The sequence below is a fragment of the Galeopterus variegatus genome, unplaced genomic scaffold (genome assembly GCF_000696425.1).
Source record: "Galeopterus variegatus unplaced genomic scaffold, G_variegatus-3.0.2 Scaffold9494, whole genome shotgun sequence".
NCBI lineage: Eukaryota > Metazoa > Chordata > Mammalia > Dermoptera > Cynocephalidae > Galeopterus > Galeopterus variegatus.
In genome coordinates, this window is record NW_007735605.1 from 47,160 (window position 1) to 71,342 (window position 24,183).

At 46.2% G+C, this 24,183-nt stretch overlaps 1 pseudogene; it reads right to left on the minus strand.

Moving 5' to 3' along the window:
• Nucleotides 1-9,039: 9,039 nt before the first annotated feature.
• LOC103609339 lies at nt 9,040-10,301 on the minus strand (annotated as a pseudogene).
• Nucleotides 10,302-24,183: the final 13,882 nt, after the last annotated feature.

Sequence of the window (24,183 nt, forward strand, 5' to 3'; positions counted from 1 at the left end):
AGACCCAAAGAGGGCAGTGACAAAGAGATTAAATCTTGCACTGGAAGCTATGTCTAATTTAGAAAATATATGCTTGGAAACAACCACAGAAAAACAAAAAAAACAGACTACATCTGGTGGGATGGAGAATCACCCCAGATTCCTCCCTCCCCAGCCCACGTAATCATGGGCTCCTGAGTTTGTACCTCTCCTCTACCGGGCAGCAGACGTAGGCAGAGATGGGAGCTTTGATTTACAACTTAAGGAGGGGGCGTGGAAAACGTCCTAGAAGAGAAGGCTTTGGGACCTGCTAACTTTGCGGGGAGAGAAAGATATGAAGCTACTGTGACATGGGGGAGGCAGGAACTTGGAAAGAAGAAAAGGAATTAAAAGGACAAATGGCAGTGGGTGAGGGAGAAGGTGGGACTCAGGTGAGAAAGGGTTTACCCGGCAAAATTCTTTGGAGGGAATCTGGGCAGGGAGGCTGGGCCCTCGACGACACAAAGGGATGCACTAGTGACAACAGAAAGTCCCAAGCGCTAGCTTCATCACCCTCTTCCTGACGCCTCTAAACTCTGATCCGTGTGCATTAGTACTGGAGGCTGTGAGGTGCCTGTGGCCTGCGTGGCATCTGGATGCACTGGGGATACAGAAAAGCCAGAGCAGGGAAGCGCTTCCCACGGTCCCATCCCCACTCTGGTGAGAGCCCCCTTCAGAGTGGGTCACAGCAGCAAAAGTGTCCACTCAGCCAGTGTCTTGGTCTGTTTTTGTTGCTATAACAGAATACCATAGACTGAGTAATTTATAAAGAAAAATTTACTGCATGTAGTTCTGGAGTCTGGGAAGTCCAGGGGCATGATGCCAGCACCTGGTGAGGGCCTTTTTGCTGTGTCATGACACAGTGGAGGTCAAGAGCGTGCCAGCTCAGGTCTCTCTTCCCCTTCTTATAAAGTCATCATTTTCATCACGGGGTCCCAACCCTGATGACCTCATCTAATCCCAATTATCTCCCAAAGACCTCACCTCCAATCAACATATGAATTAGGGAATTGTTTTGAAAACATGAAATTTGGGGCACACAGTCAAACCATAGCAGCTGGAGAATCTGTAAAGATGAGTCTCCCATACTTCAGTCCACCAGACCTCCACACCCCACTTCCCCCAACCACGAGGGACATGGTCTATGTATGGGCTGCACAGGGGAGCACAGCTCTTAAAGCATCAAGGGGGCTTTGTGGAAACCAAGCTCTTTGAATTTTATGGCCCCTCACTGGGTGACAGGGGTTCTTTAGACCACACCTAAGCTTTGAATGTGTGAATTCCTTTCAAATCTGTTCAGAAATTCTAGTTTGGGAAAAGTTATAAATAGGTTTCTCCTGAATACTTGTGAGGAAAAAATGCACAGATGAAAACATACCCATTGACTCAGGCTCTGCAGATACATCCGAGCAAAAATGTCTTGGTTGGCACCAAATATGCTGGGAGTTTTTTGAAATAAGCCTCATGTCTGTTTGGCAAAACATGAGTGCTGTATTAAAAGAGCATATTATCCTCCTCACTTGGCAATACAGCCACACAAAGTGTCTTACTGGATGAGAGAACCCTGACCTTAACTTAATACTCTTTTTTCTTTTGCCCATTTACAATATTTGATTTAATTAAGAAATATAATCGTGAATGTTTTCTTGGCAACTTGGCAATCCACATGGACATCTGTATTGAATATAAAGCTCCATTGGGTATTTGGGGGCCAAGTTAGCAGTTCACTAATGTATGGGCAATTTTCTTGGAAAGTCAATGAGGCTCAGTGTTGGGATCCAGCTTTTGTCTTAAACACAGTAATGTGCTGGCCTGTGCTGGGCTCTGCTGCAGCAGAGGAGGGAGCTTTGCCAAAACTGTCCATTGACTGTATAAGAACACTTGAACAGCACACACACAGGAAGGAAATTGTTGACCCCCTCGGAAATCGCTTCCCAGCGGTGGTTTATCAGCACTGGACTTAGAGCTGCAGAATACGGTAAGAATATAGCCTCCGTTTAGACATAATGAAGGAGATACTGCAAATGAAAGTGGGAGAGAGGCACAGTCAACAAATGGCATCTATTCATTCATTTCAAATCCTTTCTTGAAATTAATTTCATTAGAAGTAGAGGTTAAGAATAAAATGGCAACCATAGAAAAACTAGAAGAATACTAATGAATGTTAATCAGACCTCTGGTGTGAGTGTGTCTCTGTGTGGAGTTCTTTTAAGTTCAGAAGAAATTACATAGAAAAAAGATAGATGTGTCTGTGTGATATTTTGAAATTCAATATATGCAAAGAGCAAAAAAGGCAAAAAAAAAAAAGTTGGGAAATAATATTTCTGGTCAATGGGAAACAAATGATTAGTTGTTGTCTCTGATCAGGTTCCCTGGCCACAGACCCGGGTGAAGCTTTGCATGCACGTCTATTGGGAGGACGGTGCAAACAGCACCTCCGAGGAGTGAGGGCCACAGGGCTGGCCAGAGGGAAAGCCGAGCTTGATGCACAGCCCCTGAGACCTCAGACAGCCCTTCAGGATGGTCTCAAATTGAGGCAGGAGCGCTGGTCTCCATCGGTCTGATCTTAGGTGGCTCCTTCCCTGAAGACAATTACCAGAGAGGCAGTTGCCAAATGTCAGCTGCTAACCCTCCTGGCAGCTGGAGAAAAGACCCCATCTTCAGGGGCTCTGGGTGGCTTACCACAGCATTCGCTGTAATTATCTGCAGGGTTCATAAAGCTAATAGAAAAAGCAGTGACTCCAGTGTGCAGTGAAGAGCAGACCTTACCCAAAGAGAGAGATCTGGTCTCTGCCCTCACCTCCTGGGAAGTGATCTCCAGGCACCTGAAATGTCCTCCCTGATAGGAGTGTCTGTTTGCCTGGAGGCTTTGGCCTCTGGACAGTCTAACAATGTGATATATCATGGGGGATTTGGGCTGCGTGGTATCAGTTCTGCCTCAGGAAGGGACTGGAGACTAAAAGCACTGGTTCAGCCTCCGGGTGGGGCTGGAGACCAAAGGCCAGTCACGTGTGCAGTATGTGATCGAGCCCCAATAAAAACACCGGACACCAGAGGCTCTGGTGAGCTTCCCTGGCTGGCAATACACATGTGCATGGTCACCTCATGGCTGTGGGGAGTTCACACTGTCCCTAACAAATGCAGAGAGGATGACCAGAGCCCCATGTCCGGACCCCTTCCTGGACTCTGCCCCACATGTCTCTGCCCTTGGCTGTTCTTAATCTGCTTCCTTTCTCTGTAATAAACCATACCATGAGTATAGTGGCTTTTGGTGAGTTCTGTGAGTCCTTTTAGTGAATTATCAAAACTGAGGGCATCTTTGGGAACCCCCCAGACTTGCAATTGGTGTCAGAAGTAGGGGCAACGTCTTGTCGGGATTGTTCTGTCTGACTGCACAACCGCTAAACTTTTGTGCTCAGGTTCTGGGCGTCAGTGTTGCTGAGTCACATAAATGGTGACTCCGAGGAGAAAGTCCAGGAATGCCTGCTGAGGGGGTTCTCAGAGCTGCCCCGACTCCTCCCTTTTCTGGGTTGTCTCTTTCTTTGATTCTGCAGTTACCAATATCTTTCCAATAAATTATGTTTTTTCTTAAGCTGTTCCAAATGGGTTCTGTGATTTGCAACCAGGAGTATTCTTTACTGTTATGAAAGCCTATGGTGGGGGATTTGACCAACATATCTCCCTGCAGAATTCCTCTAAAGGATAAATAAAAGTCAACTTAGGTGAAGAAGAGACAGGAATCAGGGAACAAGAAATGACATAGTCTGAGTTTGCTTGGGCACTGATCTTTTATTTCTAAAATTGATGCATAAAGGGAAAGGGTCAAGAATTTAATTTACCCTACCTCCCTAATAGATTATATTTCAGAATAAAGAAGCAGTTGATGGGAGAAGTTCTCCTTTATAAAAGAATCACAGTTAATCATTGCAGGGGGTGGGAAGGGGGGAAGGATAAGAGCAATTGAAATCACCATGTTGCTCTGCTAATGAAATAACAGATGCAAGTGGTGATGAGGAACGACCTGTAAAGCCAGTTGGTGAACAAGTCATGGGGAACTTTCCACTGGCTGGTCAGACTGACAACACCCGAACCACTAATCGATCTTGACATAAGAGTCAGACAACCAGATGTGAAGATCTGAATCCTGAACCAGATGTGAATCCTCCTGAGCTGCGATAGGAAATACACATCTCTGAAACACATGTGACCCCAGCCAAATTGAACCCGAATGCTGACAAAGCATAACAGAGCAGATTAAACAACAAACAAGGATACAATCGACTAAATTCAGACTGGGAGAAATTCTATAGGAAAAGTGCCCAAATGTCTTCAACAAATAAACGACAGGAATAAAAAGGAGAGGAGGAGAAAGATGTTAAAGACCAAAAGAGTCGTGAGACTTGTCAACCAAATGCACCGTCTGCACCTAGTTTGAATCCTGATTTGGACAAACTAATTGTAAAAAGACACTTGTAAGACAATCAGGGAAATTTAATCATGGACTCGATATTTGGTAATATTAAAGAAACTTTTTTTCTTTTTAAAGAGAAGACAATGTATTTTGGTTATGTTTTTTTTTTAAGAAGAATTCTCATTTCTTAGAGACATATAAAAATATTTCCAATGAAATGCTGTGTTTTCTGGAGTGGCAGTAAAACATTTGCGTTGGATAGGAGGGATTTGGGGATATATATAAAAGAAGATTGATCAAATACTGATAGCTGTTCAAGCTGAGTGACAGAAAGTCATTGCTCTGTTCTACATGGAAAATCTATTTCTGTGTATGTTTGAACATTTTCACAGTGAAAATATTAGAAAAACCATGGGTGTATATCTCATATCCTACAGTGGAATAAATAAGACTTAATTGTAAAAACTGAAATCAAAAAGGGAAAAAACCATGAAAGAATTGTTTTTGTAATTTCAAAATGTGGCGGAGGTTTTTTTTTAAAAGAATGACTGACTTTGTATCAGTCTTTTAATGTAACCATATTCCATTTGTTAATATTTTATTATTGCTTTGCTCCTATCATAAATGATATTTGTTTGTAGTTTACTTTTCTAAGCCATTTTGTCAGGTTTTCATATTAGGGTAGGGATGCCCTCCTAAAATGAATTGTGACATCTTCCATCTATTCCTCGGCTCTGGACTAAAGCCTTTTTTGGGGATTCTTCTCTGTATTAGTCAGGGTTTGCCAGAGAAACAGAACCAATAGTGTTATATATACACAAGGATATAGGAGCCAATGGGACTTGGCCTATGTGATTATGAAGGCCCAGATGTGCCACAATCTGCTGTCTGTGAGCTGGGCAACCAGTCCGAGTCTGCAGCCTGACTACCAGGACAGCTGATGGTGTAAGTCCTAGTCCAAGTCCAAAGGCCCAAGAGCCAGTAATACCAATTCTGAGGACAGGAGAAGACGGATGTCCCAGCTCAAACAGGAAGCAAATTCACCCTTCCTGTGCCTTTTATTCTACTCGGGCCCTCCACAGCTTGGACGGTGCCCATCCGCACTAGGGAGAGCCATCTGCTTTACATAGTCTATGGATTCAAATACCTACATCTGCCAGAAACACCCTCACAGACACCCCCAGAAACAATGTCTTACCAGCTGTCTGGCCATTTCTTAGCCCAGTCAAGTTGACACATAAAATTAACCATCACATTCTCCAACAGCTTGTTTATTTGTTTCTTTGTTTTTTTGGTTCTCGAAGGAGAGATGTTCATTTTTTCCAACAATGTCCAATGAGTTGTTGTTGAGTTTTTTCCCTCTCTCTCCTTTACTATCATGATGAACTAATGGATTTTTATATATCATTTCTAGTGGTGCTGCTTCTCTGATTACTTCCTGATTGGTACATATGTACATACATATACATGTATGCCTGCTATGTAAATAAAATAATTTCAAAATAACAATACCAACAGTATTACGATCAATACCAATTTAGTTTAAGATTTCTTTGTGATTCTTTTTGTCTTCAACATCATATACTGGATAAAACATCTTTCCTCCATGATTTAAAATGCCACATGTCTCTTATACTAAGTTTTCTATTCAAGTGTCAGTGTCATACAATTTTTTTTTTTTTCCTTTTTGTCTTTTTTCGTGACCAGCAACGGATTGCAACCCTCAGTGTCGCGCCCGTACCGGACTGGGACCGGCCACGGGATCGCAACCCTCAGTGCTGCCCCCGCACCTCACTCAGCCAGTGAGCGGCTGGTCTGCATGTGGGATCTGAACCCTCGGCGGGAGCGCCGCCGCGCTTCCCAAGCGGCACACTGTAGCAGTGCGCCACCGGGCCGGCCCAGTGTCATACAATTTTAATCACTATAGCTTTTTAATATAGTTAAATATCTGATAGGGTCACTTTCCTCTCATAATATTTTTTAGATTTTCCCTGACTTTTATTGTTTATTTTTCCTATGAAATTTAGAATCAGTTTACTTCTTAAAATCCTGTTAATATTTTTATCACTTGTATGGGTTTTGAGAACTTCTGTTTTCTTAGAAAATTATCTATTTCGTATACATTAAACATTTTTTTTTTCACACAATTCTCACATATTAACTGTGAGATTCCCTTACCCTTACCCTTTCCTAATGAAATACATGTTGATTCTCTTCTTTTCTTCTTGGTTACATCTGCCCACAAAGTGTCTATTTCCTTCAGAGAATCAGCTCTTGGATTTATCTATCAAATGTATTGTTTTATGTTTTCTAATTTATCCATTTTTGCTTTTGACTTTATAATTTCTTCCCTTTGTTCCCCTTATGAGAAAAAACTTAGAAGAGAAAGGATTGTATATGCCATATATCTGTGTTCAATGTAAAGGAAAGTTTTGTTTTTGTTTGTGTTTTTTTATCCATTCTTTTACTAAATAATTTTTTTTTTCCCTTTTTGTCTTTTTTACTGACCGGTAATGGGATCGCAACCCTCGGTGTTGCACCCGCACCGCGCTCAGCCAGTGAGCGGGAACCGGTCTCCACATGGGATCCGAACCCTTGGCAGGAGCGCCGCCGCACTCCCAAGCGGCGCACTCTCCAGTGCGCCACTGGGCCGGCCCAACTACTAAATAATTTTTAATGCCTGCTATGTTCTGAGTTAGGTACTAGCCGTATTTTTTTTTTCCTTTTTGTCTTTTTTCGTGTCTGGCAACGGATCGCAACCCTCAGTGTTGCCCCCGTACCGGACCGGGGACCGGCAACGGGATCGCAACCCTCAGCGTTGCTCCCGCGCCTCGCTCAGCCAGTGAGCGGGAACCGGTCTGTATGTGGGATCCGAACCCTCAGGCGGGAGCGCCGCCACGCTCCCAAGCGGCACACTTATCCAGTGCGCCACCGGGCTGGCCCACTAGCCGTATTTTTTAGGGACATAAAAATATCCTTTTTATAGGGAAATAGAAATGGTTCCAGCATATAAATACTATCAGGGCCCTCAGAATGCTTTTCTGGAACATTCTGAAGCTGAACGGCCGGCTGCGGCGCTCCTCTGCCTCTGTTTATCACCACCTGGTTGGTCTCCCTACTATTAATGGAATAACAGAGTTCTTAGAACAGGAGTTAATAATTTACGTATATTATCCTGATGCCTTAGTCATCGGTCTTTCACACTGGTTCCTTCAGAAACCTCTAACACCACACCCTTGTGAGGCAAGGGAGCTTAGAGTCAACACATCATGCAGTTCTCTAGCTGCCAAGGAAAGGTGATTAGATACTAATAATAGAAACATCGCAGCCAGATGGCACTCTCTCGCTTCTGTGCAAGTTCCGTGCCATTTTAGTGTATATTTCCTCAAGCAATTAGACTGTTTCTCTTAAGTGTTATACATGGCTGTTCACCAGAAATAAAACTTCCTTACTCCAGCAGTTTATAAGGCAGTAAAAGATGTTCCCTTCATCTCTGAGTTTCTGTAACATCTGCTTCCTTTTCATGGCTTGATATGAGCATGGCGAACCCTTACAGGGGCGTTTTAGCTTACAGTCACTGCCATCTAATGTTAGAGGCTAGAAATCACCCAGAGGCTGGTCCACCCCATAGCAAAGGAAGAGCTAGTAAATTGCCTATGGACAGGGGGATTTGTGGGCAGAGAGTGGCTCCCATCCCACCTCTCCCAGCCCTTGTTCTTCCCATGATGCCTCATATTTCTCATTTGCAAAATAGTAGCATCAATAGATACTATATTTACTATTATATTATTTTGAGTATTAAAGTAGATAGCATATGTAATGTGCTTAGTGCAGTCACTGGCATATAACATTTAGTAAATCTAGGCTTAAATTTTTAAAACTTTTTACCTGGAATCTTCGATGCTTCAATAGTCATGATGTCCCTAAGTTCCTATTATTAGGTGGTAAAGAAAATAGAATAATCTTGGATAGCAGAATATTAGGTACTTTTAAGTTGTCTCACAAAATCAATGTCTGGCTGTAGTATTTCTGCCTAAGAAATGTTTAGAGGAAGCAATGTGGCTGTGACCCTAAAGCTGTGTTTCACAGCAAACCCATAGTTTCTACTTAGATATCATATCCGCTTGCATATCATTTAAGACAACATGGATTTTACACATTGAAAAAAGGTCAGCTTTCCATACAAAAAATATCATTTTGCAGGTTAATGGCTGGGGAGTGTTATGAAAAATGACATGGTAGTTAAAGCCCTCCCTGTGCATTCCTTTGCTTCTACCACTGAACGTCACCTTTGTGATTCTCTAAAACATTCAAAGCAGAAAACGTATTTTAACCCAAGCTTTAAATAAAAGTAAGCCCTGGTCATTTTACAACTTATTTCCTATTCTCCCACCCTCCAACACTAGTTCAGCAAGAGAATTTCAATATCAAGTTACAGGGTTTTACTTTGGGGTATGGACTCGTGATTTTTTTTTTTTTTTTGAACTACAGCCAATTTTATTTGAATTCTCTAAAATTTATACTCAATATGTTAACTGTTTATAAAATGTGCATCACCCTTTATATAATAGTTTTATTTTACAGTTTTTTCATCTTTTCTTTACAGTTCTTCAGTAGAATCCAGAGTCCTGAGTTGCCCAGTTAGGAGCCTCTGACCTACTATTCTGATTAAGTTTCATCTCAATATTCATAGCCAACATCTGGCTTCTAAAAGAAAGGGTTTTGGTCTTTTCGATCACTTGCTGATAGGGTGAGATTGCATTGTTACCCATAACCACATGACGTAATTTAGAATAAATCTTGGCATCAAGCGTTGCATTTCTAATCAAATTCACAATCCACCTTTCAGCTTCTTCTGCCGTCATGTTCAGTTTATCTGCCAACACGTTAATGCTGATACACTGGTGGATGCGACAAAAAGTTTCAAATATAAAGAGACGAGCATTTTCAATGAAATCCTCAAGACAAGCCACCAAGAAGAAGTCATTCACAAGCACTGGTTCACATTCCCTCAGTTTTTTCTGAGCCCCATCAAAGTCAACTTAACGTATAAGCACTAAACAAATTCTGTAATTGGGTCTTTGTAAGTGTAAGACTCCTGTTGAATAACTTTGGCTAGATCTTTTAGCACCTGTCAGCGTTTTCAAACATCTTTGTTATGAATGCTGTAGTCAAATAACAGAGAATATGTGGACACATTGTCTGAATTGCATCAAGATACTGTGGCTGGTAAAGGAAGAGGTCAATGATATTATCACGACCTTTGGGGTGATTGAAGAAAACAGAGACCAATGAATTAGCCATGTTCGCTGCTGAACAGACCGAAGTGGAGAACTCACAATTATTACCTATGGTCTCTTTAACCGTGTAAGGTCTTCCATGGCTGCATCCCAATTCTGCATTAAGATTTCAGAGGCCAGTTTTCCCCAGAGTGAACTTAAAGCATTTCTATCTGTTGCTGGAACCAACACTCTAAAAAAGTAAAAATATTCTGCCGCTCCTGAGTAATTCCCACATTCACATTGGAATTTTGCATCCCTGTAGAGTGTATTTAAATATTCTTGCCTAAAACCCTGCTTGTCTGCCAGGTAGTCAAATAGCATCCGACCATCCCTGTTTGACTGCATTTACCTTGTAGTTTCTGGATCTTCAGACATCTTCACAATTGCTTCTGTTTCTGCCTGAAGCTGTTTCAGTCGTGCGACAACTGTAGTTCTTTTTTCCTCTCACAGCATGAGGAATATCATCAGAATAAAGGTTCTTGTATACATCCATAGCAAAGTCTACCATGTTGGTGTCACTAAGAAGATCCAATTTCCCTTGTAATAATTCTTTTTCATTATATATCTCCTTTACGGAGGGAAGCTCCAGGGCCGGAAAGACCAGATGTCGATCCAGAGCAGATGAGAGCGGTCAAGCCCTACTCTGCCATCCTGCCAAAGAAAAGGCTCGTGACCTTTCAATATTCACCTGACACCGAGCAATTGAAAGCCCTCATCTGGATCCAGGAGCCGTGGACTTTCTGGCCCCAGGGAATTCTCCTCTTCAAAAATAATAGACAAGGACAATGCCTGGTATGTGGGAGAAAATGAAGTCCAGCTAAAAATGGAATGTTAGACACTGAAAAAAGGATCCAAGTCCTATCCAGATGTGATAACAAGTGGAATACTGGCCTGGGGGACTGGAGATTGCTTTTGGCTGCAATCTTCTGCTCCTTAACCTGGCTGCTCAGCGTGGCTCGCCCCGATGCCATTTGAATATCCTCTTTTTCTGGTAGATGAGACTCCCACAGAGTTTGCGACTGATTTCCAGCATGAGTGGACATCAGATGAATAATTAATCTTGGTTTCTTGTGTTTGGAGTGGGGTGGGAGGGGGCCATGGGCTTGGCAGAGATAACACAATTCATTGATCCAATCATCTGTCGATGGACATTTGCATTGTTTCCAATGTGGAGCAATCACAGAGCGCTGTGAACGTGTGTTTTCATTTCTCTTGGTAAATACCTAGGAGTGGAATGTCTGTATCACATGGTAGGTAAATGCTCACATTTTTAAGAAACTGCCAATCTCTTTTCCAAAGGGGTTTAAACGTTTTTTATTCCCACCAGCACTGTATGAGGATGTCAGTTGCTGCACATCTTCAGCAGTATCTAGAATGATCAGTCACTTTTAGCTATTCTGGTAGATTTGTAGTGCTGATGTTGCTGGGGTAAGACTTCATGCACGTACTTGCATTTTCTTAACATGTAGTGATGTTAACCGTCCTTTCATGAGCCTATTTGCTATTCATATATTTTTAGTGAATGTTTGTGCAGCTCTTTTGCCCATTTTTAAATTGTTCATTTTCTTAGAGTTCTGACAGCTGTGATATATATTCTACATACAAATCTTTTATCGGATGATATGCAAATATTATCTCCCAGTTTGTAGCCTGTCTTTTCATTCACTTCATAGTGTCTTTTCAAGAGCAGAAGCTTTAAATTCTGATAAAGTCTAATTTATAGATTTTTTTCTTTAATAGGTCATGCTTTTGCATCTAAAAAACCTTTGATTAACCTAAGGTCGCATAGATTTTCTATTTTTTTCCTAGAAGTTTAATAATTTAGGTCTATGATCCATTTTGAGTAAACTTATATACATGGTGTGAGGTATGGAACAGGTTCTTTTTTTTTCATGAGTAATACCCTTTGTTGAAAAGGCTATTTCTCCTCTGCTTTGCTTTTACATCTTTGTCCAAAACCAATTGTTCATGTATGTATTGCCAATGCTATACTGTTTTGATTGCCGTTGCCATAAAGGAAGACTTCAAATCAGATGCATAGTGTAATCCTTTATCTTCATTTTCTTTTTCAAGGTTGTTTTGGCTACATAGGCTGTTTGCATTTCCATATGTATTTTAGAATCACCTTGTCAATTTCTACACACACACACACACACACACCAAAAAAAAAAAAAAAACCTGCTGTGATTTGGATTTGAATTATGTTGAATCTGTAAATCAATTTGGGAGGATTGACATCTTAGCAGTATTAAGTCTTCCAGCCCATGAACAAGTTATAGCTCTCCATTTATTTAGGTGTTATTTAATTTCTCTCAGCAATGTTTTGCATTTTAAGCATACAGTCCTTGTGCATTTTAACAGATTTATCCTTAGGGATTTCATAATTTTTGATATAAGTGGCCTTTTAAAATTTCAATTTATGATTGATTGTTGCTAGTATATAGAAGTACAATTGATTTTTTTATATTGATCTTGCATCTTGCAACCTATTAAACTTACTCATTAGTTCTAGTAGATTCCTTCTGATTTTCTACACAATCAAATTGTCTGTTAAAAAGTTTTATTTGTTCCTTTCCAATCTGGATGCCTTTTTATTTTTATTTTATATTTTGCCTTTATCACACTAGCTTGAATCTCAATATACTTGTTGAACTGAGTAAAAGTATAAATCCTTGTTTTGCCTCTAAGGCGGAAAGAATTTAATCTTTCACCATTAAGTATGATGTTAGCTATAGGTTTTTGTAGATGCCCTTTATGAGGTTGAGGATGCTTCCTTCTTTATTTTATTTTATTGAATTATAATTGATTATGCATATTTTGGGGGGCCAATGTTGACATATGTGGATCAAACCGATATTACTAGTATGTATATCGTTACAAATTGTACTTATTCTTTATGCCCCTTGTCCAGTCTCTCCCTGTCCCCCTCTCCCGCTCCCCTCCCACCACTGATAACCCTAGATTTCTTCTCTCCTTCTGAAAGAGTAATGGTTACTCTGTTGATTTGTTGCCTAGATGATCTGTCCAGTGCTGAGAAGTGCGTTCAGGTCCCCCAATATTATCATAGAGCAGATGCTCCTTCTGTCATTCTGGAATGGGCTTTGTGGAGAGAGACATCCTCTTCTTTTCTTTGGTCTCTGCTGGTGACTCTCCTTGTGTCAATGCACTCCATGGCTGGTGGATCATCTGCATGGTGGTTGTGACGTCTAGCCACTTTCTTGGCAGCCGTGGTTACCGTGGTGGCTGTGGTGGGCCACCTACATGGAGGTGAAGTTTTTGGCATGCTCCTTGGCACTGGCGGTGTGCCTGGTTGTGGGAAGAGGGGTCTGGTCCCCAGCTGCATGCTTCAGGCCCCCAGGAGGATGCTTCCTTATATTTTTAGTTTACCAAGAGTTTTTATCAGGAATGGATGTGATATATTATTACTGATGGTAGCTGTGATGAGTTAAATACGTCAAGTTGGTTGATTGTGTTTTTCAAGTCTTCCATACCCTTATGATTTTCTGTTTACTTGTCCTACCAATTATGGGGGAAGGTTGTTGAAATCTCTAACAATAGTTATAGATTTGCCTATTTCTCTTTGCAATTCTCTCAACTTTTCTTTCATGTATATTTAAGTTCTGTTGTTATATGCCTAAACATTTAGTATTATTCTGTCCTCTTTATGAATTGATCCCTTTATCATTATGGAATGAACTTCTTTATCCCTAGTAATATTCTTTGCTCTGAAATCTATTTTTTCTGTTATTACTATAGCTGCTCTTTGACAAGCATTGTGTATCTCTCCCCATTATTTTACTTTTAAGTCTTCGTGTTTTTATATTTAGAGTGTGCTTCCTATAGGCAGCCATATAGTTGAATCTTGGTTTTTTATCCACTCTAAACATCTCTGCTTTTGAATTAGGGTGTTTAGACCATTTACAAGAGGTCTTCAAAAAGTTCATGGAAAGATTTGCATTATCTTGTGATTCAATTTTTCCATGAAGTTTTGGAGTACCCTCACACATTTAATGTGATTTTTAAAATGGTTGCATTAGGGCCGGCCCGTGGCTCACTCGGGAGAGTGCAGTGCTGATAACACCAAGGCCCCGGGTTCGGATCCCACATAGGGATGGCCGGTTCGCTCACTGGCTGAGCATGGTGCTGACAACACCAAGTCAAGGGTTAAGATCCCTTTACCAGTCATCTTTAAAAAATAAAATAAAATAAAATAAAATGATTGCATTAAAACTGTCACGTTGGTGTTTGCTTTCTATTTGATTCATTTTTCTTTGTCCTTTTTTCCCCTGTCTTCTGCCTTCATTTAGATTAAGTTCTATGTTTTTGTTTTATGTCCTCTATTGGCTTATTAATGCTAACTCTTTGTTAAATACATTTGTATTTAAATGGTTGCTTTAGAGGTAATATTGTACATCTGTAACGTATCGCAACCTACCTTCGATGATATTCTATCACGTCGGGTGCAGTACCACGTGTATAGTGTTCTTCCATTTCTTCCTTCTCACCCTTTGTGCCTTGTTGTCATACATTTTCCCTTTATACATGTTATATTTCCTGCAATACATTATTATTGCTGTTATTTAAATAGTCTATTATTTTATTTTATTTTTTTTTTGTCTTTTGTCTTTTTTCCGTGTCTGGCAACGGATCGCAACCCTCAGTGTTGCCCCCGTACTGGACTGGGACCGGCAACGGGATTGCAACCCTTGGTGTTGATCCCGCGCCTCGCTCAGCCAGTGAGCGGGAACCGGTCTGTATGTGGGATCCAAACCCTCGGGCGGGAGCGCCTCTACGCTTCCCAAGCGGCGCACTATCCAGTGCGCCACCAGGCCGGCCCTAAATAGTCTATTATTTTAAAAATATATTTAAATAGTAAGAAAAAATCGTAAATTTACTGATATAATAAACCCTATCTGGTGCTCTTCACTCCTTTGTGTAGATCCAAATTCCTGCCCGGTACCAGGTATTTTTTTATAAACTTAAAAAAAACATTTTATTATGGACAATTTCAGAGTATACAGAAGTAGAGAGAACAGTTAGTGCAGTGAAATCCCACGTACTCGTTACCCAGCTTCAATGATTACCAACATTTTCGTACCTTTTACATTTTTTAGCATGTGCATGTTTTATACATTAAAGTAAACAGATAAAATTACGAAAATAAAATACACGTGCCTAAGCCATACTGCAGATCTATAGAGACAAAATCTTGCGGTCATGACCCAGGAATCTGCACTTTACAAAACTTCTCATCCCGTTGGAATCCTTTTGCTTCTGACCTTCTTGTCTTGCACATGTGCTAGTGATGACCTTTGTCAGCTTTCGTATGTCCCAAAATATCTTTATCTCCCCTTCACTTTTAAAGGTTTGATCACTGGTTGTAGAATTCTAGGTTAACAATTCTTTTCCTTTCAGTATGTTAAACATGCTACTCAGCTTTCCTCTAGCTCGCGCTGTTCATTACAAGGAATCGGCTGTGTCCATTTTTGTTGCTCTGCGTGAAATATGTCTCTTTTTCCCACTGGCTGTTTTTACCTTTTTTCTTTATTTCCTGTTCTAATAAATTTTATTATGATGTGCATTGGTGTAGAAAGCAAGGGTCATAGAGATTTACTTCTGCATTTTCTCCTAAGAGCTTATCATTTCAGTTTTACGTTTAGATCTATGACATATGTAGAATCCATTTTTGTGTGTTGTAGGAAGAAGGGGTCCAGTTTCCTTCTTTTGCATATGGATATCCAGTTCTCTCAGCACCATTTATTGAAAAGAGTATCCTCTACCATTGAATTGTCTTAGCACCTTTATTGAAAATCAATTGTCTGTGAATAAGACGGTTTATTTCTTGATTCTGAATTCTAATAAATTGATAAATGTGTCTATCGTATGCCAGTGCCACACTATCTTAATTTCTGTAGCACTGTAGTAGGTTTTAAAATAAGGAAGTGAGATTTCATCAAATTGTGTGTGTGTGTGTGTGTGTGTGTGTGTGTGTGTGTGCACGCGCGCGCGCGCGCGCTGAGATTGTTTTGGCTATTCTGGGGTCCTTTGACTTTACATACAAATTTTAGAATTACCTTGTCAATTTTTATGGAGAATTCAGCTGGGATTTTGATGGAGATCACATTGAATCTATAGATCAATTTTTAAAAGTATTTTCGATTTTGTCATTTATATTCTGTATTTGAGGAGGCACCGTCCTCACACCTTCCTTCAGCTGTGACGTCTTCAGTTCTTTAAACAGATATATAATGGCTGCTTTGAAATCTAAGTCTGACATCTGTGCCTTCTCAGACACAGTTTCTGTTGTCTACTTTTTCCCTGTGTTTGGCTTATATTTCACTGTGGGTTTTGTTTGTTTGTTGCATTTCTTGTGTATTGTAATTTTTGTTTAAAAAACGGATTTTTTAGATATTAAAGTAATTCTAAATAGTGATTTCTCCCTTCCCCTCTTCAACCCCAGGCTAAGTGCTGTTTGATCATCTATTTCTTTAGGGACTTGGCTGTACTACTTCAGTGAATCTATTTCCATGACAGTGTGAAGCTGCTGCTGATGTTCTTCAGAGGCGCAGCCTTGGCACGTGCACAGCCACCCCAGTGCCCACTTGAGAATAGCAGCCAGGCCTGGAGGAGAAGCAGCACACATGGGCACACACGTGTTCACGCACGCACACATGCACACTCACACACACAAACACACATGCACCCACACAGCTGGACAGTTCAGGGGGTGGAGGATGCAGCGTTGGGCTCTGCCGACCCGGGGAGGGGCCATGTGATGGGGTGGAGGGACCTAATGATGTCACTGCCTCCAAGTTCCGTGGCAGTTGGAGGCTCATGCTGGAGTCTGTGGCTGTGTGTGTAGGTCTCTTCTGCAGGCTACAGGTACATCTCTGCACAGGTGAACAGATTCAGGTGACTGTGACCTGCCCTCTTCCCTTCCTGCTGATTTCCACACAGGTGCTACCAGGTGGGTGGCCTGGGCCTCTCTGGGTGGCTGCCGAGGGTAATGCCCCCTGGGCACTCATTGGGTGCCTGTTCTGTGCTGACCACGTATACAGTCGTCCCATTCATCCTCACAGACACTCTGTGGGGTGAGGGCTAATGTGTCCATTTGGCAGGTGAGAAGCCTGGGGTCAGAGGGCAGGTAACTGGGCCAGGGACCCAGAGGGGACCCTGGGCTGTGCTCTCCATCCTGCCCTGTGTCATGTTAGACACAACTTCTGACCTCTGGAGCCTCCGTCCCTAGATTTGGATTCTTCCTGAGATTCCAGACCCTGATAAGGCAGAGTCTGCCCCTGGAAGAGCCTCTGAAATGGGGCCTCTGTGGGCTGCGCGGATGGAGAGTGGGGGTGGAGGGGCGGCCTGTGTCCTGGTCTGTGATGGGAGATGGGTCCCTCCCCGGGCGGGCATCTGGTCACCTCTGGCTTCATAGAGCATCACTTATGGCCAATGTAAGGCCCGCCCAATTGTGAGGTCCCCAGGCTGAAAGTAGGGTGGGGAGCCCTCTGTCTTGGGGCAGTCGTGGACAGGGAAGGAGCCACTGAGGACGGCCGGGCAGGTGACAAGTGTCTGCCCTGTGGGCCAGGGTGTGGGGAAAGGGGCTCATCCTGTGTGTCCTGTCCTCTGTCCCGTCCTCTAGAGGCCTCACCCACCCCTCCCCTCGTGGGTGTTCCCTTGGGACCGTCTCCAAGGTAGGACCGTGCCCCTGACTGTTCTCCAGGACGCATCCCCAGAGCTCACTCGTTTCTGTTCTGTGCCTGGAGAAAGATGACGCCCCTTCCCATACTGCCACGCTCCGAACTGTACACCCCAGCGGCCCTCTTGCCGAGGCATGGCCTCAGCGAGCGCAGAGGCTGCTTCCAAGTCACATAGAAATAGGTCACCCTTTTGCCCACACCCAGAGCCTTCCTGCTTGGCTGGTGCTAAGATTTAAGTAGGATGCAGCAGTCATGAGATTTCTTTTCGCCTGTAAAGAGTTGGACGACCATGTGTTTCCTGAGAGCTTCTGGGAGGCTAATCGTACAGAGACCTGTGGTTTCTAAATCACGTTCTGCTTCCTGGTGCCCGGAACGGCCCATCGGGGCCCTTCATGCTGAGCAGGTGATGCGTGTGTGTGTCTGTGCTGGGACCTTGGGGACAACAGGGCTCACCGTCCAGGTCCCCGGTTCTCAAGTTCTTCAGGGCAGGAGCTTATCCTCGGCCAGGGGAAGAGACCCCGGAGACCACTGGGGGGTGCAGACAGAGTCTGGTGGGGGGTGAGGGTGGAAGGTGGGGGTGGTGCTGGCGGAATTTGGGTCCCTGACCATCACGGTTAGGGTACTCTCTGAAGCTCTCGGGGGCATCATTAGCTCTGGATTACTTTTGTCTTGCAGACTAAACATGAAGATGGGCATGGAGACCCTGTGGGCCCAGGAGCAGGTGGGCTCTATGGAGAAGTAGCAGCAGGTACAGGGTCAGCTCTGCCCTTGAGGCAAGTCCTGGCCTCTTCTGCTGTGCCTGAGGTCAGAGGGGCCTGGGCTCACTGGGGACACGGGAAGGAGGAGCCATCCAAAGCCACCAGTGCCCCCAGCCCATCACCATGGCCCCCTCACTCCAGGGGGGTTGCGGGGACACCGAGCTGGGCACTGGTGAAAAGTTGGGACGAGGAGTTCAGTATCTACAGACGCGCCGACCGGCTTGTTTTCTGCAGTGAGTTCTCTGTCATCCCCCGTCTCATCTCGGGGCTGGGATCCACCCTTGAAAAGGGCAGCACGAGGCAGGGCGTGTCTGCCAGGCTTGCGCTGACCTTCCCAGGGTGGGTGCAAGCCCCGGCTCCCCTGGAGGCCCACCCCAGTCAGCACGTGGCTGCAGTTCTGTGGCTCATCCAGGGAGCTCTGGAGACAGGGCAGGGACCAAGCTGTGGTTGGGCCAGGCCCTTGGGTGCTCAGAAGTGTGGCCTTTATGTCTGCAAAAGAAAGGGGCAACCTGAGGGCTGAGCCCTGTCCCCAGAAGGAGCCTGTCCTGCTGTCAGCTCAGCAGGGTGGGGCCAGAGGGCACGAGGGCACTTGATCCAGCCTGTGAACAGTTGTCCCTCAGGTCTCCCCAGGCTCAGAGGGGCACAAAGAGGCACAAGGGGTAAGGAAGAATGTGGCCACATAGTGAGATGAGGGGCAGGGACAGGGCCCTGCCCCGGGAATGGGAGGGGGAAGGCCATGGAGGCAGGCAGAGGTGGCAGATGAAGGCCACCTGACCCGTTGGTCTGGTGCTGGGAGGTCATGTGAGGCCTGGTGGGGAGGAGGCCGGCCTGGAGTCTGTCTTTCCAGAGGCCACAGGATGGAGGGAGGGACAGAGCCTGGGGCAGCTGGGCTGCAGGGGACCAGAAGTGACGGGTGGGGACATGCCTGACTGAGCAAGGCTGGGGTTAGAGTGAAGGCACTGGGGAGGACAGGCTGGATGAGGTGGGGCCAGGGACAGCGGCTGCACCCGGGACCCCTGAGCCTCAGGCGCCTCGGTCACTCCCAAGGCCTGCAGTGCCCACTGGAGACTCTGCTCTCTGCCTGCTCGGGAACACCACGGGCAGGGAGCGGATGCCACGGGCCAGGACAGGGCAGGAAGGCATGAGGATGACAGCCACTGCAGGGGAGGCAGGAGGATGCAGCGCTGACGTCCGCAAGAGCCAGCTGGGGCTGGAGATCTGGTCCAGGGCAATCCCGGCTGCCTGCAGGGCCCTCAGCCACCATTCATTGCCCAGCGGTGTCTCCCAGCACAGGGAGAACAGGCGCGGGGCAGGAGTTTGGGCTGATGGGGGGCTGGGGGGCCACGTTCAGAGGATCTCACAGGGCAAGGGAAAGAGAAGGGCCAAAGTGGCTGAGGTGACAGCAGGGTCTGTGGGCCAGACGGGATGGGGTGAAGTCAAGGAACGGGCACGACCATCGGCCAGGGGTGCAGAGATGGGCAGGGGGGTGTTGGATGCTCAGAGCTTGGCTGGGCCGGGGTGCCAGGTGGGACAGCTCCAGGGTGCACCCTCGGTGCACTGGGAAGGTCTCAGCCCAGACCTCTTGGATCCCATGAGGGTGATGGGGTCACTTCCTTGGCGGCAGCTGTCAGAGACCAGCCAACCGACCCTCAGGCCACACTGTTTCTTAGCAGCTCTGGACTCTCGCCTCTCCCAGAGGGCGCTGCCTGCAGCCCAGGAGGGGCAGGTGCACGCTGCACCCCCAGCCCCCACGGCCCTGAGCGGCCCTGGCTGGCCCTGCTGCTCCTTTGCTTTTGTGTCTCAGACCTTCCTGGCTGGCAGCCAGCAAAAAGGCCCTGTCCTCCCTTTCCCATGTGGTCCCCTGGGCTGTGACTTGCAGGTGGATGGGAAGGGGGCCCGTCCTTCCTTGGGGTCCACTCAGGGAAGGGGATGGCTCCTGGCCTGCAGCAAGTCCTCAGCTCTGACTCCGTTGCCTTTTAGTGAGATGGACCTTCCCCATGTCACCACCCAGGAGGTGAAGGTAAGAGCCGTTCCTTCTGCCAGGGCTTGGTTGCTCATCTGTTAGGCAAACCTGGCCTGCCCGTGGCAGGTGTCCATGAGAAGGACACATAGTCACGAGGATGGGCCGAGATTCCGAGTTCCTGGTCCCAGGACTCCATCCCAGGGGCTGATTACCCAACACGCCCATCCCAGATTTGCACATGCAGCTCAGGGGTGACTGACCACTGGCCAGCAGGACCCCACGTTGAGGCTGGGACCCCATATAAGCCTGGGGGCTTGTGGCCTGAGGACGGCATGTCCTGTGTTGACCAGGTCAGGCCACTCATGCTCACCCAGTCAGAGGTCTCAGCCCCAGGCTCTGCACCTTGTTTGGCTCTTGCCAGTTCTGTCCCATCAGGGCCCCCAAGCACAAGAGTGACATGGCATCCAAGGGCAGCTTTAAAAAGGGTGGCAGCTCAGCTAAGTCCATCATCTCTCATTTTACAGCAAATGCAGAAGGAAATCGCCCGATGCCACAAATGGCTGAAGATGTTTCAACACTGGGATAGGCATAAAAGCAGCCAAAAGATAACGTTGGGAGTGGAGGCCCCCGTGGCCACCCTCTGCAGAGTGAGGGTGCGTGGTGTTCACACCTGATCCCTGGAGCCGCCAGCCTCTCAGATGGTGGGCACCACCCTGTCCTGATGCCGAAGGGCCAGAGCTTTGCTGCACACCCCTGCAAGGGTCATCTTGCTGGGAGAGAATCTGATGCCAGAGTTGGGCCACCTGTAGGTCAGGGACATGGATGCCTCCTGGTGGCCCAAAAGGAAGGAAGACATGGAGATCACAGTTCAAAACCCTCATCCAGTCGGTACTCACGAGAGACAAGGCCCAGTTCCAGGTAGACTCACCCTCTCCGAGGAAACGAAGACTAACACTGGAATCTTCCAGAACCCTCACCCTGTGATTGTCACCTCTTCCCCCTCCATGATCACCCTATAGACCCTCTCTCCAGAGCATTCTTCTCTCCACAGATGTCTCACTGCATGTACGAGGGGATTCCCCCCAAGTGTGGGGTCGGGCCTGGTCTCTTCTACTGGGTGTGGACAAGGTCAAGATGCAGAACCCAGGAAAATACCAGGTTCGGCCCTTCTCCACTCGAGCAGACACAGCACACACAGGCCTGGCGTGGTCAGGAGCCCGGGTGCCCTTTCTGGGAAATGTGGAGCCTGTAGGGTGCTCAGATGCACATCCCAGGGATCTGGGACTGCACGCTGGTCCTGCTTTTTCACAGCGATGTCTCCTGCAACCCAGCCTGGAAGTTTCTCTCTGTCTCTTCTGGCACATTGTCTTTATGAGTAGTATGTCCCCAAGTCTGGCCAACACTCAAAGGAACGGGAGTTAGGCTGCACCTTTTCCAGCAAGATGTGTCACAGCATTTGGGGCATGTCATCAAGCCATCCCAGTATTGAAAGGGTCAGAAAGCTCACAGGTTAGGAAGAAGAGCAGGAGGCCCGGGAGGCAGCGGTGGTGGAGGCAGGTCGTCTCCATCCAGCAGGATTTACACACCTTGTGAGACTGAGCGGTGCCCAGGGTGTGGGGTCAGCCCCCACCCTCCAGCATGGGGGCGGCACGTGGTGGGCTTTCTGGGCACACCTGACAGTGACAGGACCAGGATGCACCCAGACCACGTGGCACCTGCCCCAGCCATGCCTGGACACCTGAATTTCAGGTGGAACAAAACAGTAGAAAGAAGGAGTTTAAAAATGCAAAATGAGGCCCGGCCCGGTGGCGCACTCGGTAGAGTGCGGCGCTTGGGAGCGTGGCGGTGCTCCCGCCGAGGGTTCGGATCCCATATAGAGACCGGTCCGCTCACTGGTTGAGCGCCGAGGGTTGCGATCCCGTTGCCGGTCACGAAAAAAGACAAAAAGGAAAAAAAATGCAAAATGAGATGGAAAACCAAAAGAGCTAGGAGAAATAAACAAAAACACAAAACTAGTTTTCTGAAAGGCCAGTTTCAGCACAAAACTTCTCCCAAGCATAATGCAAGAAAAGGAGAGAATAAAATGTGAGGAATTTGTAGAAAGGGGGCACTGAGCACAGGCAAGATGCGGATAAAGGGAACTGGGGGGAGAGCAGCCTGCATCTTGCTGGGCACACTTTTGAAAATCGAGGAAACAGTGAGTTTCCAAGCAACACCGAACCAGGTAGAAGAAAAAGAAAAGGCTTCCTTGAACGACCACCAAAGTACAGACTGAAAAGATAGGGACCACTGTCAGGGGGCAAGGGCCGGGCTGGTCACGGCCGAGGTGCACACGGTCTTCTAAACACGGGCAGCTCCTCAGCCTGGGCCTTCCAGACCTGATGAAAGGGGAAAGCTCCCAAATGCTCACTGAAGCCGTGAGCCTAAGAACCCAAAACTTGTAAACCTAGCCCAGAAAGAAAGACCTAGGGATTAATTTCCTGTGGAACTTGATAGACGGAGCATTCTAAATATGTTCTTCCCAGCTGGAAGGTAGGGAGATGTCAAAAAAGGGATATATCCTGACCAAGGAAGACACATTCCAGAAACCACAGGAGGCTCAGCAGGAGTCGATGGGTGCTCAGTATCCCATTGACACAGTAACGGGGAAAAGGCATGAATGTCATTGGGAGATTCCAGAAAGCTGGTGCATGAAGCTCGGCAGCCATTTACAAAGCATTAACTAACATCTGAGTAGAAATAAACTAAATATTATTTTTAAACTGTTTGGAAAAAAACAATAGAAAATATCTTAGAGGGCCATGAAGTCCGGAAGCCATTCCCATGAAAATCAGATAGAAGGAAACATGGGACTTTGCTATCCTTCCTGGTTTCAGAAAATTTTGGGTAGATCTAACTAACACAGTTCAGCTAGAAAATAAAGGAAACTTAAACAAATTAAACAAACAAAAAGGATTTATCTTTATCTGCAGAAGAGTGCATTCTAAGTGCATTATCATATAGGACAACTCAAAAGATTCTCCAAAATCTAATCTAGCAGGTTGGGGGCTGCCAGAGAAGATGCAGGGATCTGGCCTTGTCCTCTCCATAAGGAAACAGCAGTGGAAACGGGGAAACACACACATCAGTGAAGCCGATCTGGAGCCCTAAGCCCAAAACTGGGCGTGTCAGGGCTGTGGGGCTTGGGCTCCTCCACGACATTTTAGCAGCAGGGGGTGTGGGAGCCATCACAGCAGACAGGCCTAGAAGCACAGTCCCCAGACCCAGCTCTCCTGGTGCCCCAGGCAGCCCCTGTCCCTCTGTCAGACTCTCCTCTCGGGTGCTCCTGAGAAGTGAGTGAGCTCAGCATGCGAGCCTTCACAGGGGTTGGCATCAGCTCTGTACTGTCACCCTGACAGGCAGGCATCAGGGAGTGGAAGCCCAGGCACGAGCTGCCCTCCTTGACTCCTGGAAAGCCCTGAGGGGTAGGAGCCAGGCTGCCCTGGGGACAGGTCCTGAGAAAAACATTCCAGGGGAAGCAAGCTCAGGGCACAGGGGGACACTCACTGTCATCCATGGGGAGAGACCCCTTGTGCAGAGAAGGAAAGTGACAGATGGTCAGCAGGGGGCAGCCCCAAGTGAGGACTGAGTCCCCAGGGAGATGGAGCAGGAGGCCTGAGCTGGGGTGGCCTGGTCCCCATGTATCTAAAAGGGGTGTGAGGGGCAGGGTTCTGGGGCCTGCGGAAGCCCCTGGGGTCTGACCATCAGCAATGGGCCATCTTCAGTGGTGCCCCCACCAGGACTGCTGAGCACTGGCTGTGGCATGAGCACCAAGTCCATGCTGTGTTCCGGCGACCGTCCCTGGCTGTGGAAACAATCACAAGGACATTTCTGCAGCAAAAACTCCCTTTCCAGCCACATGTGCTGACCCCTGTATGACTGCTGCCCATGGCGGCGAGTCCTGGATATGCTCTGAGACGCTTTCTTCTCCTGGCCCTGCGCTGCAGAGAAAGAAGGAGCAGGGCAAGGTGCTCTGCCAACAAATACAGAGAATTGACCTTGACGTCAGCCGCAG